General features: G+C 41.5%; 1 long non-coding RNA gene across 1 annotated transcript; it reads right to left on the bottom strand.

Moving 5' to 3' along the window:
* Positions 1-7,431: 7,431 nt before the first annotated feature.
* On the bottom strand, positions 7,432-14,415 carry LOC140146462 (uncharacterized). The gene is made up of 4 exons (XR_011858250.1): positions 14,046-14,415; positions 10,697-10,782; positions 9,394-9,563; positions 7,432-8,135 (listed from the first exon to the last, which is right to left on the bottom strand). It is a non-coding gene; the product is annotated as an uncharacterized lncRNA (long non-coding RNA).
* Between the last annotated feature and the right edge of the window lie 4,085 nt (positions 14,416-18,500).

The raw sequence follows: 18,500 nt of genomic DNA on the forward strand, positions 1-18,500 counted from the left end.
AGATTGGATTTCTTGACGTTGATCAGAAATCCCAGGTCCCGCACCGTACGGACTACTAACTCCACGAGACACTGTGTCTCCAGTGGGGTGCGTCCGTAAATGAACCAATCGTCCAGGTAGCAACACATGTTGACTCCCCTGCGCTTCAGGGTGCGCTGCCACCGCCCTGACCAGGAGTGTAAACACTCTGGGGAGGTGGACAAGCCGAATGGCAGGCATCGAAACTGGTAAGTTTGACCCTGTACCTTGAAGCGTAGAAACCTCTGATCTTGAGGTGCGATCGAACATGCAGATATGCGTCCGAGAGATCTAGCGATGCCGCCCACATACCCTTGATGGGGCAGGCTAGCACCGGCGAGAGTCTCCATTCTGAACCTCTTGGGCCTGATGAACTCGTTCAACGGCTTGAGGTTCAGAATGAACTCAGTCGCCGGTCTTCTTTGGAGCCAGAAAAAAGCGTGCTCCAAAACCCCTTGGTGAAAGGGGGTAGACCGGGACAATCGCTTGCGTCGTGAGAAGCTGAGTGACCTCTGACAGTAGTGCCCGACGCTGGGGGCCGTCTGGCGGCACTACCGTGGACCTCTGAATCGTGCAGGCGCACGAGGGGTGGCTGGTAAATTCCAGCCTGTAACCCCCACTGACCACTGACAATACCCAGGCGCCCGGTGAGATGGCATGCCATCTCTGGGCGTAATGCGATAAGCGGCCGCCCGCAGGGGGAATCCCCTGTGGGAAGTCCAAACCTGCCGGCATGGACTGTCGACCGCCCGTGCCCTCAGGACCGATCTGGTTTGCCACCCTTAGAAGAACGGCTCTTCTTAGGGGCTTGCCATCTGGTCCAGCACTACTCTTGCGCTTCCCAGTTTTCTTGGGAGGTGCTGGAGTAGCCTCGGGCTCGGTGTAGTCTGTGGTGCTGCGTCCTGCTGAAGCCGGAGCTGGCGCTGAAGAACGCTTAGAAGACTTCTTCTTCTTGTGCTTCTTCTTCGCCTTACTGCCCTTCCCTTGGTCAGGGCAGCCTCCGACTTCTTCAGAGTGCTCTCATTGGTGGCCTTCTTTGCCCGGTCCTCAACCGTGGCGCAAAGGCCTGTCCAAAGAGTAGCCCCTGTCCCACCGAGTCTGACTTCTTCATTGCATCAGCAAAGTCGGAGCCGTAAGTTGACTGGAGGGACAGACAGGCATTCTCCCGGCGGCGAGATGACATCCTATGGGCTAGGCCCATAGAACTCTCGTTGAGGTTAGCTGTTAGCACCGCTAACAGATTAACCTCGCGGAAGAGTTCCGACGTTGCCCGTCGTGGTCGCTCGCTACCTTCCTACCGAGGTGCTCGGCAAGCGTGGTAGCGACGCTAGAGACTCTGATAGGCGAGCGTGCTCGCTTATCGATGAGCTTTGGCTCCTCCTCCCACTGGGGGGAGACCGCCCCGTGCGCGTTGGCCGCTGGCGGCAGGCGCTTGGCAACGCTCTGGATCCATGTCAGGGACCCTGAGGTAGGTTTCGTAGTCCTCCTGCGAAACACGCAGTGGAAGCGTGCAAGCACGCGGCGTCGAAGCTCCAGCGAGCCTGACAGCCCTACGAACCCTACCCTTGAGGTCCGCCGGGAATGCAAGTGCGGGCGACCCTTGTGTGGACGCGCTAGCTGGTCATCCTACTGAAAAGATGCCCTGGTCCTCCTGAACGGACTCCTCCTGAGAGAAAGCCAGGCCCAAACCTTGGGCCACACGGCTCATCACCTCAGCGGTGTCCGCAGGCAGACCATTGCTAGCGAGTTCCTCACGGGGAAGCGGGGGAAGGATACCTGAAGCTAGCTGCACAGTCTCATCAGACTGTGAGTCGCTACTGGTTTCATCTTCCGACTCCTTTCCCTCGCCTTCAGACTCTGACTCACTCTCTGATGAGGAAGAGATCTGACGACGGGCATCTGAAGGTGGACAGGGAGGTGTCGCCACCGTGTGGCTAGCCAACTGAACACCAGCAGAAGAGGGAGTACTCCCGCTAGACCCCGAGATGCTAGCTATAGCACCCCAGGATCCGCGCGCTCTCGCTGCTGTCGCCCTAGCCATAGCAGTGTGCGGCCTACCCTGAGCTGTATCAGGGTTAGCCACTTTCGCCGCCAGGTTGGGTAACAACTGGTGGTACTGCTTGCCCAACGCTAGGCGGCACTTGCCACGGTGGTAGACCGTGGAAGAAACCACCCTGCGGCGGATACCACGGGCATACCCTGTTGGTAGCTGACCCTGAAAGGATCCGCCACCAGGAAACCCCATGGAACGGGTAGTACCAGTACCGCCTCCCCCTGTTGCCACAGAGACTGTGGTAACCAGGACGAGTACTGCGGTACCTGCGTGGTTGTAGCGTAGGTGCCCGGTAGGGCTCCCGGCTGCGTACCACTGTACCCATGCCTCACAGCGTTCCCGCTAGAGGATCAAGCCGTGTGTATGGGTACCCGCTATACTGGCTGTCCCTTGGCTAAAAGGAGCTTGCCTAGTATCACGGGTAGCTGAGCGTGTATACCCTCGATCAGTCACCTCGCTACCTGAATAGGCAGTATCAATCAATGGAGCCATGCTCCGCTGAATAGATAGTGATCGATCATAAGAGGGTAATTGACCCATTGACTGTAATGGATCACCCACGCTCTGCTGGCTCTCGAGGACATAAGTGGGTTGTTGATCAGCCAGGCTGTTCAAACTACCTACCCTAACCTCTTGAGCCTCGCCCAAGGTCGCTGTGTGTGGCGGACCACTCACGGCAGCTATGGGCGCGTGCATAGTGGCTACCACTGAAGTCAAGCCGTAGCGCGTCTCGGTAGCTGCCACTGTTTGCACTTGGGTCGCTGTCCCGTGAGAGACTGCGAGCCCAACCCCGTATAGCCGCTAGCCAGTCCCGGAGGACAGCCGGCAGCCATTCCAAGGCCCAGGGAATCACTCGGCGGTCCCACCATGGAACGCTGCCGTGTGACAACCCCAGTTGGTTCTGCTAAGACTACACCTGAAGCGTTAGCCCGGTATCGTCTCTGCTAAACCCATGCACGTTTTCATTCGACCCTTGCGGGGAACGAAAGGCGTGCTGCGTGCCGTGGATCAACCCAGGCAAGCCCGGGGGTCCACTGGCACGCTGCGTGCTACAGACCGGCCGAGGCAAGTCCGCTGCACGCTGTATGCTAGGATTCAACCCAGGCAAGCCCGGGTACCCTTGGCATACTGTCCGTCGCCGGCTACTTCATGGGTGCTAGACCCGCTTCGTTCAGCCAGCAATAGACGGGTGTCCACCTGCAAGAAGCTCGCTAGAGATCTCACTGGTAGACTGGTACTCGCCTGTTAGGGCAAGTACCGCCCTGCTGCCTGCTACTAGCTTAGACGTTAAGTCAGTGCTTTCGCTGGCTGCTAGGCCTTCGGGCTCGCTAGCAGTCCCCGGAGGGTCCGCCTGCTTGCCCGGGACCGGAGCCCCAGAGGTTACCTTAGTGTGGCCCTTGCCGGCCTCGCTAGTACCTACCATATCAATCTTACCTGTAGGCTTCTGTTTCTTAGTCTTCGTCTTCTGTCTGTGTCGAAGACCTAAACGAGCGCTACTTTCTAAATCCTCGAAGTGGATGTCCGATAAGCCTATGCAAAAGGAAGCACACTTATTTGATTTAGAGCAATCCCTGTGGGAGTAGCAGAGTGGATGCGGGTCCCACTCTGGCACAAGGAAGGGCATGATTGACAAGGCCTAGACATTGTAGTAATCGGGAGCGTACAGCACTACCCCCGAACACAAGCTCAAGCCCAATAAACAGACCCACACGCACAGTGGCTGACGCTGATGTAGTGGTATGATATAAAAATATATATACAAAGGGATGAAAAACTGAAAACCTTTTGGGGAAGATTTGTCAGGCTGGTCCTTCGAAACCCACCGAACTCTTAGCAGTAACTCGTCATCAGACGCGCATACTGAAAGATATAACGATAGAGCACACCATAAACATAGCGATAATCACTCACCATACATGTATACACAGTACTGTACAAACATCTATTGTAACTTACTAGTCTGCTATAGTTGTTTTACGTGAGAACAAAAATAAAATGGCGTCCTAAGGGCGGCCATTTTGAAAACGTGTGTCCCGTATATGAACGGAAACACACATACAAGCTAAGTTTTTGGATCGTTTTTGTCACTTTTCTAACCGAAAAATGTCGTCAAAACTATCTCCTAGCGACTATACTGGTTGGTTTTTACCTCAGTGTAACAAACAAACTGTATATCTCGGCCCTTTGGTTCGTAATGATACTTAGCGTTGGTAAAGAAAAATCCACACGCCTATCTCATCTAGAAACCAAGGAGGATAAGGATGATTATCGTGTGTGACGTCACCGAATGGGTGAGTCCACTCGGGGATCGGGGTTTTTGTTATTTATTCATTTATGTGGGACAAAATGACTATTGGTTTTTTCCGCATCTCGGGATCGTGCAAGAAGTATCTTAATCAACATCGGAAACGGTAAGATCGACCGGTGTACTGAGTCTGCCATTTACTTCCAATTTTAGAGATAAATTTATCCAATCCTTATACTAATATTTATAGTGTCATTTAAAAATTTACTTTGTACCAGTCATGTAGCCGGGACATGTAGATTGCATAATCATCAAGAATATGATCAGTCTCTTGAGTCACAAATTGGGTTGTTTCTCCTGCAACCATGGCAGCTGTAAGGTTGATTTTTAAATCATGCCCCTGTAAAATAAGACAAAAATAGTAAGAACATATTAAAAAGTGTGAATTAAATGGAAAACGTTTTGACATGTTTCTAAATAGGTTAGGTCTCTGGGTCTCAGCTAGCTAGCTATTATGCAATTTGCAATGAATTCTGCCAACGTGAATTTCAATTTATCGAATGAAATTAGTTAATTACCATCTAAAATTATTTTCCAACGCCTAATCTGTGAAACGTACTGCTTAAAATATAACCGACCAACTTTCTAAGTCATGACACAGACACATGTATTATTACATAATTTGTACTGAAGTCTGTTTACCTTTAAAAGATCCCAATTAATTTTATTTTGAATTTCTTTAAATACAAGGTAAATTTTTACAAGAGATTTTACCCCAATTCCAACATTCTTCATATTGTGGATTTCATCATTACATGTAAATAAAGAGTTCTAAATTCTCTGTTATCTTTTATCTGCATGGGTTTGCTGTTTGCATTCATTATTCTACTTACCATTGACAGATCCACTGACCACTGCATCTTCACAGACTCTTCATAGAAATCAAACCAATCCACTTAACACATTGATAACCAGCATCAACTGCAAATCAAACACACAATTAAGCATTATGATCAGTTAATTTTAAAAAAGAAATCAAACTTTATAAGGGGCAGCTTCAAAACTCGACTGCCAGTTGCCCACTGGGTCATTGGGCCCAGCTTCTAATCGCTAGTGTTCACTCATGTGCTGATGTCCACACAAGCACATTTAAAATCAACGCACATTGAAATCAAGGATTTTTCAAGATTTTAGGCCTAGTAAAGCTTTACGAGGCCTAAAATCTCGATAAAATTCTTGATTTTACTATTCCCGTAAAAGCTACTGACATATTGAAATCAAGAATTTTATCGAGATTTTAGGCCTCCTTAAGCTTTATGTAAAAGCTACGGAACATTGGAATCAATTAAAATTCTCAATTTCAATTTTATTGAGATTTTAGGCCTAATAAAGCTTTACGGGCCTAAAATCTCAATAAAATTTTGATTTTACTGATTTTATCAAGATTTTAGGCCTCGTAAACGTTTGCATAAAAAGCTACGGAACATTGGAATTAATTAAAATTCTCAATTTCAATTTTATCAAGATTTTAGGCCTAATAAAGATTTACGAGGCCTAAAATCTCGATACAATTCTTGATTTTACTGTTCCGGAAAAGCTACGGCACATTGAAATCAAGGATTTTATCGAGATTTTAGGCCTCCTAAAGCTTTGCAAGCATAAAAGCTACGCAACATTGGAATCAATTAAAACTCTCAATTTCAATTTTATCGAGATTTTAGATCTAATAAACCATTACGAGGCCTAACATCTCGATAAAATCCTTGATTTTACAAAATTCCATAAAAGCTACGGCACATTGAAATCAAGGAATTTAGCAAGATTTTAGGCCTCGTAAAGTTTTGTGCAAAAGCTACGGAACATTGAAATCAATTAAAATTCTTAATTTCAATTTTATCAAGATTTTAGGCCTCATAAAGGTTTACGAGTTTAAAATTCTTGATTCTACTGTTGAAAAAATTTAAGTTTAAGAGGCCTAAAAATCTTGGTAAAATCCTTGATTTCAATGTGCCGTAGCTTTTATGGAACATTGAAATATAAAATCTTATCAAGATTTTTAGGCCTCTTAAACTTAAAGCTTTACACCCGTTAGCATTGGGTGTTTTTGACAGCATGAAATAAACCAAACAGTTATTATTGCAAAATTTCTCCAAATCTATGCTAAGGCTACGCATGAAATAGAACCGAGAACAATATTGATCACGGGATGAGTACGAAGTAGGAAACCAAATTTATTCCTGTGATTTATTTATCTGGCCCGCTAGGCCTATCATTCCACTGGATCGGGAGAAAATAATAAGAACCCCTTGGCCTTTATTCAATTTCGCTGACCTTTGTGTGCTAAAACACCCCTATTTTTCCAATTTCACAGACAATTTTGTCCATGGACAAGCCCCAAAAATGACCCCTTTATCCTCGATTTTGGTAACGATCGTGCGGTCAGTATTGCAAGTTGAGTAACCCCACGGGGCTTTACAAAGCGAAACTAAAACTTGAAGTTGACAATTTTAATTGATTTCAATGTTCTGTTGCTTTTACTCAAAGCTAATTACGAGGCCTAAAATCTCGATAACAGTTCTCATTGTACGTGTGAACGCTATCGGTGGAACAATAGTCGGGACATGGCAGTACATGCATGATTGAAAAGGAATCGGGACATGGCAGTATGCATGATTGAAACAACTTACAAGTACAAAATTATGCATTGCGTGCCTAGCCTATAAATAATATTTTAAATTACTCCCCCCTATTCCCTATCGCAATTTACTGCCTGAAAACTTCACAATTCCTGACCGTGATGTGTATGGTAAACTGTCTAAGCAAAAATAAAGGCCTATTCAATAAATACGAGTCTGCCGTGAAGACATTAAAAAGCTGAAGTTTACCCCTATACATTTGCATAGGGTTTCGTGTGCATTGTGTGCCTCCACAGAAGCTCACAGACGCCGATTTACTTCCTTTAAAATTTCACGTTTTCTGACATTTTATGGCCAGACAAAAGCACATAGGTAAAATAATGTCATTTACTAGCAGAAAAATGAAGAAAAATCCTCAAATCATACATATAAGCCATGATTTGAGGCAATTTACTCACCATTTTCACTTTTGTGTGCACATTGAAAAAGCGCCATCTTGGTTTCTTCTCTAGAGGAGCAAACTCATGAATATGCAAATTAGCTTCTTCCACAAATACATGGCATACTGTTGAACTATTTAGGAAGAATCAAAATAGGATTCTTCCTATCCTAGGATCAATCATAAGTCCTGACTTAGGATGAATTGTATTGGAACTCTTCCTAAATAAGTTAGGAAGAGTTACTTAGGATGAATCCTAAGTTGAGCTTTATGAAATAGGACCCTGGACCTCCAAGCACTGGTTTATTGCTACCCCTGAGTTCATGGTTTGGAGTTCATGGTTTGTTGTCCTCCAAAATACTCGGTCCTATTATCAAGTTTCCACTAGTGGTGGCAGCAAGCATGTGGCATCATGGTGGCATGCATGACTAATTTAAGGGCAGTTTTTCAAGAAGAACAGTAGCCTTGAATTTAGATGGATTTGCTTGTGTGACTGCCAAAGATTGGAGACCATCACCATTCCATGTCTTTACACAGTCCTGGAGTTCTTTCCAGGATGTGTGCTTTATACATGTAGTACAGGGGGAAATGCGAATGTGCATAAAACTGTCCTGTTGGTGGCTGTCATTTCAAATTGGATGACCCATTCTGTGTCTGATAGGTTTGATGTATAAAATTGTATACAGATCGGTACTCCTATCTCCACGGTCCTTCCAGACTTCCAGTGCAAGTTCTTGTTTTCATCTGTAAAATAAAATAATTGAAGACAGAGACAAAATTGTGATTCTTGCAGTTCCAAAAGTACATGTATACGTACACATAATTTTGGTTAAAGAGAGTACACACTCATTTTAACTTTATCACATAGGCAAGCCTCTGGATGTCAATCAGTGTTCGAAATAAGCACTTATCCTCTTGTCTGTCCTCTGATCTTGTCCAAGAATTACTGGGGACAACCATATTGAGCTATGTACTTATCAACCACTGGGGACTGGGGACAACCACTATCTTACCTCCAAAATCATGATAAACTTGACATGAAATTTTGACTTTTGACTTCATGTAAATTGATTGTAATTTGTATCCTTAAGGGAAGGGGTATGAATGTTTGGACAGTATTATTGTGGGACATTAGAGCACATCAGACCACAGATTATCGAATTGCATTCTGAATACGAAGAATGTCCTTCTGATAGATCAAATAATTTTGATTTTTGAAATTAAATGTAATACACATTTTATGGCAAATCATTAAAAATTGATATTTTTGATATTTAACAGTACTCGAAGTAAACTTTATAAATCTGATGATTTCTACCTAAAGTGTATGTAGGTGGGATGAAAAGCCGATGATCAATTGAAAATTTTGACCTTTTGTATTGAAGACTCCCAGCTACATACACTTTAAGACTATATCATTAAATTTATAAAATTTACTTGAGAACTGTTATATCTCCAAAATGTGAAAAATATCAAATTTTAATAATTTGTCATAAAATTTGTATTATATCGTGAATTTCATCAAATGAAAATTATTTGATATCAGAAAGACATTCTTCGTATTAAAACTGCAAGGGCCTCAGGTTTAGCAATTTGTGGCTACAGATTTACCACACCAAAAGACATCAAACAAATTTGATTTTTTGCATTAAAAATATGACACATTTTGGGGACAACCAAAATGTTTTGAGGACAAACAGAATTTATTCTTTAGTTATCGTCGGGATAACCTCTGTATTTTCTTTATTTCGCACACTGACGTAAATATTTGTGAGGAGGTAGAGTAAATATTTGTGTGGGTCATGATTAAACTCGCCTTGTAAAGTTGTAAACCTGCCTTTTTTTAAATCGTCAGTTACCTGCACACTCAAAATTGCTGAATTGTTGTTGTTTTGCACAGCTCATCTACCAACAAGGGGAATATTTTTTTGGCAAGTTATGAAAAGGCAAGTTAGTGAAAAAGCGAGTTACAGCCCACAAAGATACACAATTTGTCACATACCCCCATGGAGCTGTCCATCAAGTCACAGTCTGCAAGTTTAGTTAGGCCAATTATAACAATCAAGTTCCACTGGCAAGTTACGCCAAAGTAACTAAGTCCCACCGGCGAATGACGCCATAGCAATTCAAGTCCCAGTGGTGAGTTACGCCAAATTGATCAATCTCCATTGCCTTGAAAAAGAAGAAAGAAAAATGTTCAAATATTTGTTTAAAATTTATTAGTGTATACATTTTGTACATGTACAAGTGATACACTTCGGTGCATGAATATAGATTGTTTTTATGTATATTTTAAAAATCCAACCTTCAAATTTTGTATCCATAAAGTCGCACTAAGTCAAATTTGCAACTTTCAAGCTACCGACTGTCCACTCCAGGAAAGTGCATGCCCCAACACTAAGTTGGACTTGGCATAAGAACCTAACTCACCACTGGGACTTGCTACAATCTCAGCAGGTGGTCACTTTGAAACTTTGTAGCCTTGTAGGGGGTACCTCGCTTTTTCCTAACTCACCTTTTTTAACTCGCCATGTACATTTGTATCTGTCCCTACTAAAGACAGTATCAGAATCAGTGATACATTTTGAAGCTAAAAATGTTTTATATGGAAAGTGTAGTCCATAAAATGTACATATATTTTGATTCATGCAAGACCTAAAAAATTGTTTGATTTATGTAACCCGACCGACCCTAATAATAAGCCCGACCCTAGACTTTTTTTTCTTATTTTTTTTTTTTTATGAAAGTTTTTAAAAATTAAAAAAAATTAAATTAAAAAACAAAACAAAAAGTTCCAAGGCCTTTATCATGCAATTAAATAGGGCCTACAGTTTAAATTGTGTGAGTAAATTTTCTTTTTAAATTGCCAACTGACCTACCCTAATATTTTTTTATGTTACCCCAATCAAACAATTTTTTAGGCCTAATGTGTATACAATTTTGTTTGCATTTTTATTTAAAGCCATATTTGTAAAATTTTATGAAATTTGTAAAAATGCATAATTTGTAATGTTTACACTGTGTTGGTCAGATCAAAATGTAATTTTGACATAATGTCGCATTTATATTCAAACTAATCAGACATTTAATTCCCCATAGAACTCCATGTTGTAGGTGACAGCCAAAATAGCCAGCAGGGTTTCTTTAACTTTATCTTGTTATTTCGCTTAAAATGGACAGACCCCATTTCTGACAGTTATTTCTAATACTATTTCCACATTTTGTGTAAAGAATAATAAAATTAAAATTTGATGTACTAGTAGTTTGTACAATGTACATTTATGGCTTTAAATCAAATTACATACCAGGTTAATTATATTCCATCCATGATGTACTATTGTTCGTTCATTCTCCTTATCATCATAATCCAGGTTACCGTCACCGTCACGACCTAGTTTGTGAAATAAAAAAGTGAAACACGAGTGTGTTATTGTGGTTATTAATTATTATTTTTTTAGCATATTGCAGCCCAGTGGCGGATTTAAGGATAAGGACCCTGTCAACAAAATAGCCCACAGGCCCTATAGTAAGGAGTTTAAATCAGTGGCGTTCGTGTTGCTCTTGTCGGAATCTGAAAAACACTGCGCTCGTCCGAATCTGAAAAATACAGCGCCAGTCCGAAACTGAAAACCATATAGCGTTGTATCCCGACACTGAGAACCACAGGACTTACTAGTCCGAATATTTGAAAACACTGCATAGTCCATAGCTAGTCCAAATATTTCCCATATTTAGACCAGCGCAGTGTTTTTCATATCCAGACCAGCGCAGTGGTTTTTTTTAGATTCAGACTAGAGCAATGCCAATGGTTTTCAGTTTTGGACTGGTGCAGTATTTTTCTTGCCATCTTGTGCAGTATACACTTTTCATATTCAGACTAGCTGCATATTGATCTAAATCTGTGCTATTCAGATTTGGGCTGGTGACATGATTTTCAGAATTTTAATAAAATACTGCACTAGTCTGAAAAACATTTGGACTAGCTACATGTTTTTTAGAATTAAATTTCGGACAGTGTCAGATGAGTGCAGGGCCAGAGCCAAAATTCCCGTTTGTGGCGGGACGGAATTTTGATAGACCTTTTAAATTGTAGCTCTGTGACTGTTTATTTTATGGATTCTTCATGTTCTTAATATAAACAAGTAAGTTACAGACTACATTCACACACAAGAAAAATATTTTAAAGAATCAACATGTTGCCACCGTAACACAAATTCATCGATGTGGCGGGACGGAATGATAAACTTCATGTATTTGTGAACACAGTACATTTGTTGAATTTTTATCAAAAGTACTGGGATAAAACATTTGTTTCTAACATTGGTATTAACTTCAACTATCCTTCTTTTGTTATGGAAGGAATTATAAAATTCACGCCCCTCTTCTAGTACACTCATTAATTTTTAAAAATCATGTCATTGTGGCGGGACGGAATGTGGCGGGACGGAATTTTGTCCACCATGTCAAAATCAAGAAAAAAAGCAATTGATTCACTTTAAAACTGACAAAATTGTCTTTTCTTTCACTTCCAATGAAAAATTATTCCAAAATATAAACTGAGAAAGAAAATTTTCACCCCTTCCTGTACTAAAAAAAATCATCTCAAAATGTGGCAGGGCCATGTTTTACACCACAGACCCTGAAAATAGCCTTATTGCTGGCATCCTACCACAAAAGGCCTGAAAAAGAAGAAGTTAAAATGAGTCTAGCAAAGTTGATGAATTCAATTTTTGTGTACTCAGGAATGTTTAATACCATAAAAGTTGATATTTTGGAAAGTTTTGACTAAATTTTTTTTTTTAGGTCCTTCCGAAACGTAAAAAATCACCTCAAAATGTGGCGGGACGAATTTTACACATATTTTAATTTATTTCTTTATTTTTGCAAAGTCCACTGACATTTTTTTTAGTGCTTAAATTGTCTATACAGAAGACCTTTATAATACCATAAGCAAAAAAATCCTATCTTTTTTAAATATGTAGTAACATCAAATTACGCAATTCCGTCCCGCCACACCAAGAGGGCGCTACATGTGTATTTAATTGCTTGCAGTCCGAAATTGACGGGCAAATTTTACTCTTTTTTTTCGATTCATAATCTTTGGTTAGTAGTCTATTAAACCAGAGGAGAAATTCACTCCTGTGACAATTTCTAAATTTTAGGTTGAGTGATGACCATATTTGGCTCTGGCCCTGCAGTGATTTTCATATTCGGACTGACATACAGCATGTACAGTACAAGGGATTAGGCAGCCAGCCATATACATGTAGGGAGTGTTTTTATGTTTTACACACCCAAATTTGTAACCACCCAGTTTTAGCCCACACAAATTTTAAATTTACACAGTAGGCCTACCCAGTTTTTTTTATTTACACACCCAAACCTTCAAATCCTGCCTAAGACCCTGATTCGTGTGGTCGGAATAGCGGTGTCGTGTGTGCCATTTTTCAGCCTGATGTGACAGTGATGTGAACGAGTTGTGGCATCTGTATCTCACACGCATCCATGCGACGTCGCATGTCTTTCATGCTTTGAGCATGTGCATGTACGCCGCCAGCGCTTTAGAGCAAAAACTAGCGACTTGAAGCTGCACCCAATGAAATACGCACTGACGTCACTGCTACATCAGGGTGAAAAATGGTATAGCGGCACGTCTGACCACGCATGAACACCCTGTACTTAAATTTTCGTCAAATTTACATTATACATATGCCTGCCTACCAGTACTACATTTTGTAAGCATATGCTATAGAAAAAATTATTTAATTCGTGTACATCGTGGAACATACTCATTGCGTGGCTATGCGTAGTATATAAGCTGTTGTACACAGATATACTCTGATCAGCTCTTAATAGGCGGGGACTCATAACATCGTGGATTGATATAGAACGGCGTACACACAGCTGGGCGCAGCAGTTATGCGATCTGCGCTTTGCGTGAAGACGCGTGCTTTTGTGAATTTACGTGTGCGTAAGTTGGAACTTTATTGACTCGCGCAGTAACAAAAACCGAATAATTCCCGCCTATTAAGAGCTGATCATAGTATAACCTCGCTTACTATGGACGCGTACTCGCGTAGAGTAGCACTGTACACTCGTGTATTATTTTAGCATGATTAGTTGTGAGTAACAATCGTAGTTGAATGTACACAAATAGAGGCCACGCCGTCAGCCTTTCGCCATCTTGTGGGTACAAATGATCTGTGTGTTCATGCGCCGGACACTACGCAGGACGCAGCTTGCCACGCAGCTGTTATCACGCAACAACGCAGTGATTTTGCTGTTTACGCATGGAGATCGAACGACCATCGCAGCGTGTACCCACAAGATGGCGGCATATGACGTCACGCTGACGGCCTCTATTAAATAATTTTTCTATAAGATCAAATTCAAACCCATGCCGACATGGCATGGGCGCGAATGTCACAAATGTTAAACTCCAGAGTCTATGCATAACTACTGCTATCAACGACTGTATGACATTGACCTGTTGGTTTACTAGTCTCAGCATACATTGACAAGCATTAGCATGCAAGTGAAAAATGTAACCATGCATGCATGGCATGGGGATGATTGAATGATGGGTATACGGCCGTCAGTAACAGTAGATTTCCTGTCCAAATATGAGCTAAAATCCGGGCTAAACTTACTTACCCGTCAGTGACAGGAGAAGTAGCTGATGAAATCAATCAGAGATCCCGGTCAGAGAACTATACAGACATGACATCCATGACACGGTTGTTGCCATTGCAGACATTGCAGTACAACCTCTCAACCCACACTGCAGTGCACTGCCCAATGCGAAAATTGCGTGTAAAATGTACACCGATTTGGAGACGGGAGTTTCTTGTCCAAAATCAATTAAAATCGAAGAGCTGCGTGTGCCCAATATAATCCAAGTGGTAAAAGTCCGCAAATGTTCACGGGTGACAAAGTACCAAGTCATAAACATCAGCTGATGTTGAGATATTTTGGATGAAAACCCGGAAATTTCAATGTAAGCGGTGAAAATTGGTCGCCATTAATTTTTGATCGGACGAACAAAAATGACGTCATAAGATTTCATCAAATTGCATGTACAATGTACGGCATATTGTACATGTTGCGCATGCGCATTAACAGATATTGACTGATTATCATAATTTGTGGAACTCATTATCATAATTTGTGGAACTTTATTCGAAAATGCGGTTACGCACTCGTACTATTCTTCAGTACGCACGTTAGACATCTGATTGTATTTAATATCGATGCTGTACATGCACAACACATGTACATTTACATGTGCACAATTCAAAAATTCCACCCACAATTTGTGGTCCAGGACCACAACGCTATTAGTGTCTAACGAGAAATGTCTTTAAAAAGACAACGCCATGGATGAAGCTCATATTTCAGAGAAAGGGCAAAGAAAAGGAGCAAGGAGCCCCTTTTCCATATAAATTCAACCCCGGGGGGGGGGTCTTCAAAAAATTTTATACGGGGTGTGTCACGCAGACTCTCTGATGCTGACTTTCTCTATACCTACCGGTACTTTTTGCTGTTAGTTGCTACCAATTTTCAAGAAAATGCACCCAAAAATCACTCAAATTTGCCATAATTGGGCGCTTTAAGTGCAATTTTTCCAAAATGCGCCCAATTGGGCGCATTGGTCTCCGCTGCCAAACCCACCCATCGATACACCAAAAGGCGCTGAAAAGGTAGGCCTACCCCAAAACCGTGGCACATCCCCGTATACCTTCAACCAGGAAGAACCCCTCCGGGAATTCAACCCGATCATGGGCCAAAATAGTGTAAAGTACAAAATGTTTGCACGCTGTGTGCGCACATTGTCACAATAAAGGGATTTTCATCCCATCATGGGCAAAATACACAATTTTTGCACGCGTTTTGTCCCAATAAAGCCTTTTTTTTGGAAGCTCAAATACATGTACCATGTGTACAGTCTCTCTAAAAAAACAAACCGGTATTATGTATTTGCAACTGCAATTTTCTTTTTTCGTCTGTGCCCCCGAAATTTTATTCACCCCCGACCAAGAAAACTGGAATACGCCCCTGTATTTTGGGCTAAAATAGGCTTGTTTTTGCGCGCTTCGCCGCAACAAAAAGTCTTAGTTATCACAGGCGTAGATCCCGGGGGGATGGCCCATACAATCATCCCCCCAATGTTGACGCCTGTATGTGTGTTTCTGACCAAATTAAGCTCATATTATTTGGCCATTTTAACCCCCAAAGTACAAATTTTTCCGCGCTTCTCGCGTATTTAATCCACGTTTGCATGAATTTCATTCGTTTTATCTTCCAAATGGCAAAAATTTTAGTCAGAATCTTACAGAATATACTCAGTCAGCCACCTGGACAACCGATTCTTTAGAAATGCTTAGTCGCGCTAAAAGTCGATCGATACATGTTAAAATCAGCACAATTCAGAGATACACCTTTTTGCTATGAAATTAATTTTCTCGGTCAAATATAAAGCAATAATTTTTTTTCTTCAGTAATGTCAGTTAAAAACTTGGTGCTTGGATATACATTTTTTAAAAATCCTGGTGTTAAAATTAAGCATCAAATTGTGTCTTTTAGTGTGATATTTTTGATTTTTATAGGCCTTGAATTCGCCCGCGAGCTTTTTACGGAATTCATGTTTTAGCGTCTCAAACTAATATAGTTTGCTAAAGAAAGATATTTCCCACCCCTGTAAGGCACATCGTGTGGTCTATATGTTATAGTTTTGTCAGAATTTCCGTTTTGTTTTACCCTTTTTCCCTTCATGCTCCGAAAATGTCAAATTCAGTACTTTTATCTCGAGAGCAACCAGCAGAAATAGTCGATATTTCCTTTGTTGTTTATCCAGGTCAATTTTCTATTGAAAGCAAATTGCCCGACCAGCGATTTGGTAGCCCAAATCCCCAATTGAGTATTCTGGTTAAACATGATCAGTAGGAGCGCTATAGGCCTGGGAATTTCTTTGCTATATTGAAGTTCTAGCAACACTGTAGCCATGCCGGTATTCCACCCAGGGATATCGATCCACAATGCTAGTATTAGCCTTAGATTTCACGCGTTGATTTTGAAAAATGGTCAGCCGGCAGTAAAAATGGTGAAATGAAAACGCAAATTCTGACAAAACTATGATATATCGCTCACGGTGATGTGCGTTAGAAAGTTGGGAAAAATCCTTCATTAGCGAACTATCTTACTTTGAAAAGCTAAAAAAAAAAAAAAAAAAAAGGCTCGCGGGCAGAGTTTAAGCCTATCAAAATCGAAAATCTTACACTAAATGACTAAATTTCACGCCTAAGTTTAACACTAGAATTTGAAAAAAAAATACAGTATCAAGCACTACAATTTTTCCTGACATTTACTGAAAAAATGAAAATGATTGCTTTTCATTTGGCCGAGAAAATTAATTTTACATCGAAAAGGTGTAACTAAAAATTTAGCTCATTTCAACACCAAATTCGATCGTTTGTATTGCCTCATTAAATGACTGAGTGAGCCTTGCATAACAAAAGAATCGGTTGTCCAGGATGCTAACTGTACTAGGCCTGCAGCAATTTCAACTCAACAAAACCCAAACAAGACCTAATCGGTCTTATATTGATCTTTCAAATACTGATTTTGTGCTGAAATGCGCGCGAAGCGCACGTACTGAATTTTGACTTCATCGCTATAATAGGAGGGGGCGCAGAATCGATGCTGGAACTTGGTCAATTCGGCGCCCCCTAAGGGTCAGTGGCGCTGAGTTGAGACGAATAGGTATAGGCCCTACCGCGTATTCGTCTCAGGCGCCCAGGCCGTGTGCCCCCTCTTCCCCCACCTCTACGCCACTGCTACAGTTCGGTCACAAAGTTCTGATCTATTATTGTGTGAGCCTGCTTCCTAGATCTTCAGGTGGGGTGTTTTGGGAAGCTTTATACCAGAGATAAAGGTCATCAAAGGGTCAAAACATCATGCAGTTATTGTTAACTACATGTATGCACACAACACAGGGGCACTCACAATAGGCAATTGAACCCTATACTGGTAGCGCTGTGTTGTAGCCGTTGGGGATGAACTAGTTAGTATCATATATCAAAAAGTATAAAAGCTATGATTTTAGTACTTGCTCTATGTTTCAATTACTTATTCTTTTCCAAATATCTGAATCTTCAACCCGGTACAAGCTTTAATAACGGGGGAACATACATTTTTATTAAAAAGAAATCCTATACCATCTATCCAAACTCGCCGCGTTATTCCAATGCACATTTTGCTTCACCGGGCAGCCATTTTTGGTCGTATTTGGAAGATTGGTGTCATAAAACCGTCATAGGTACAAATTTAGTACTTTCTGTCAATCAATTATGGCTTATTCTCTACATGTCAATCTTTAAATAATTGGCATAGTCCTTATAATAACGGTAGTCCGCCTTGATGAGTAAATGACAGCAAACAGCTGCAAACCAGTGAAAATATCACAAAACTCGGTCAGTGGAGCTCCGCTCGTACATGTCAATAGAGTCATTATCGATTGGATTAGTCGTCCGTAGCGGACAATTCGGTCGCTCATTGGATCAATATTATCAGGTGGTAATAAATTTGCATCGGACAATAGATTACTATAGAATGGTTTAGTACTGCATCCGGTTTAATTTTCAATAAGCGGGTTTATGGCTGGAAAGGTCACGGTGAATTCGCTGTGGACGTAAGTGCACTATGATTCAAAGTTGCTATGCATGCAAATTGTGTTTAAAACCAATCCAATGTATAGTCACAAGGATTCAGAAAATGTACAGTTTGACCTATCTAAAGTATGACCGTTCTTGAGTTATAACCGAAAAGATCAAATACCACATTTTTGGCTCTATGGGGGTCAAAAACATCAAAGTGCCCGGATTTTGCTAAAAGGGGTGTAAAATTGTTCGTTTTTGATAAAACAATTCAAATAAGGATAGGATTGCACCATGGGATATTTAGTCAAATCCCATTGAGGCCTGTTGACAGCTGTTGACCACGACCTATTTTGCTGTGTTACCTGTGTTTTTGTCCTTTTTTTTTTTTTAAAAACCCCCAAAAACAACAACAAAAAAGTCGGGGTCGGGCATAATTTTAGGGTCATTCGGATTA

The sequence above is a fragment of the Amphiura filiformis genome, chromosome 1, assembly GCF_039555335.1.
Source record: "Amphiura filiformis chromosome 1, Afil_fr2py, whole genome shotgun sequence".
Taxonomy (NCBI): domain Eukaryota; kingdom Metazoa; phylum Echinodermata; class Ophiuroidea; order Amphilepidida; family Amphiuridae; genus Amphiura; species Amphiura filiformis.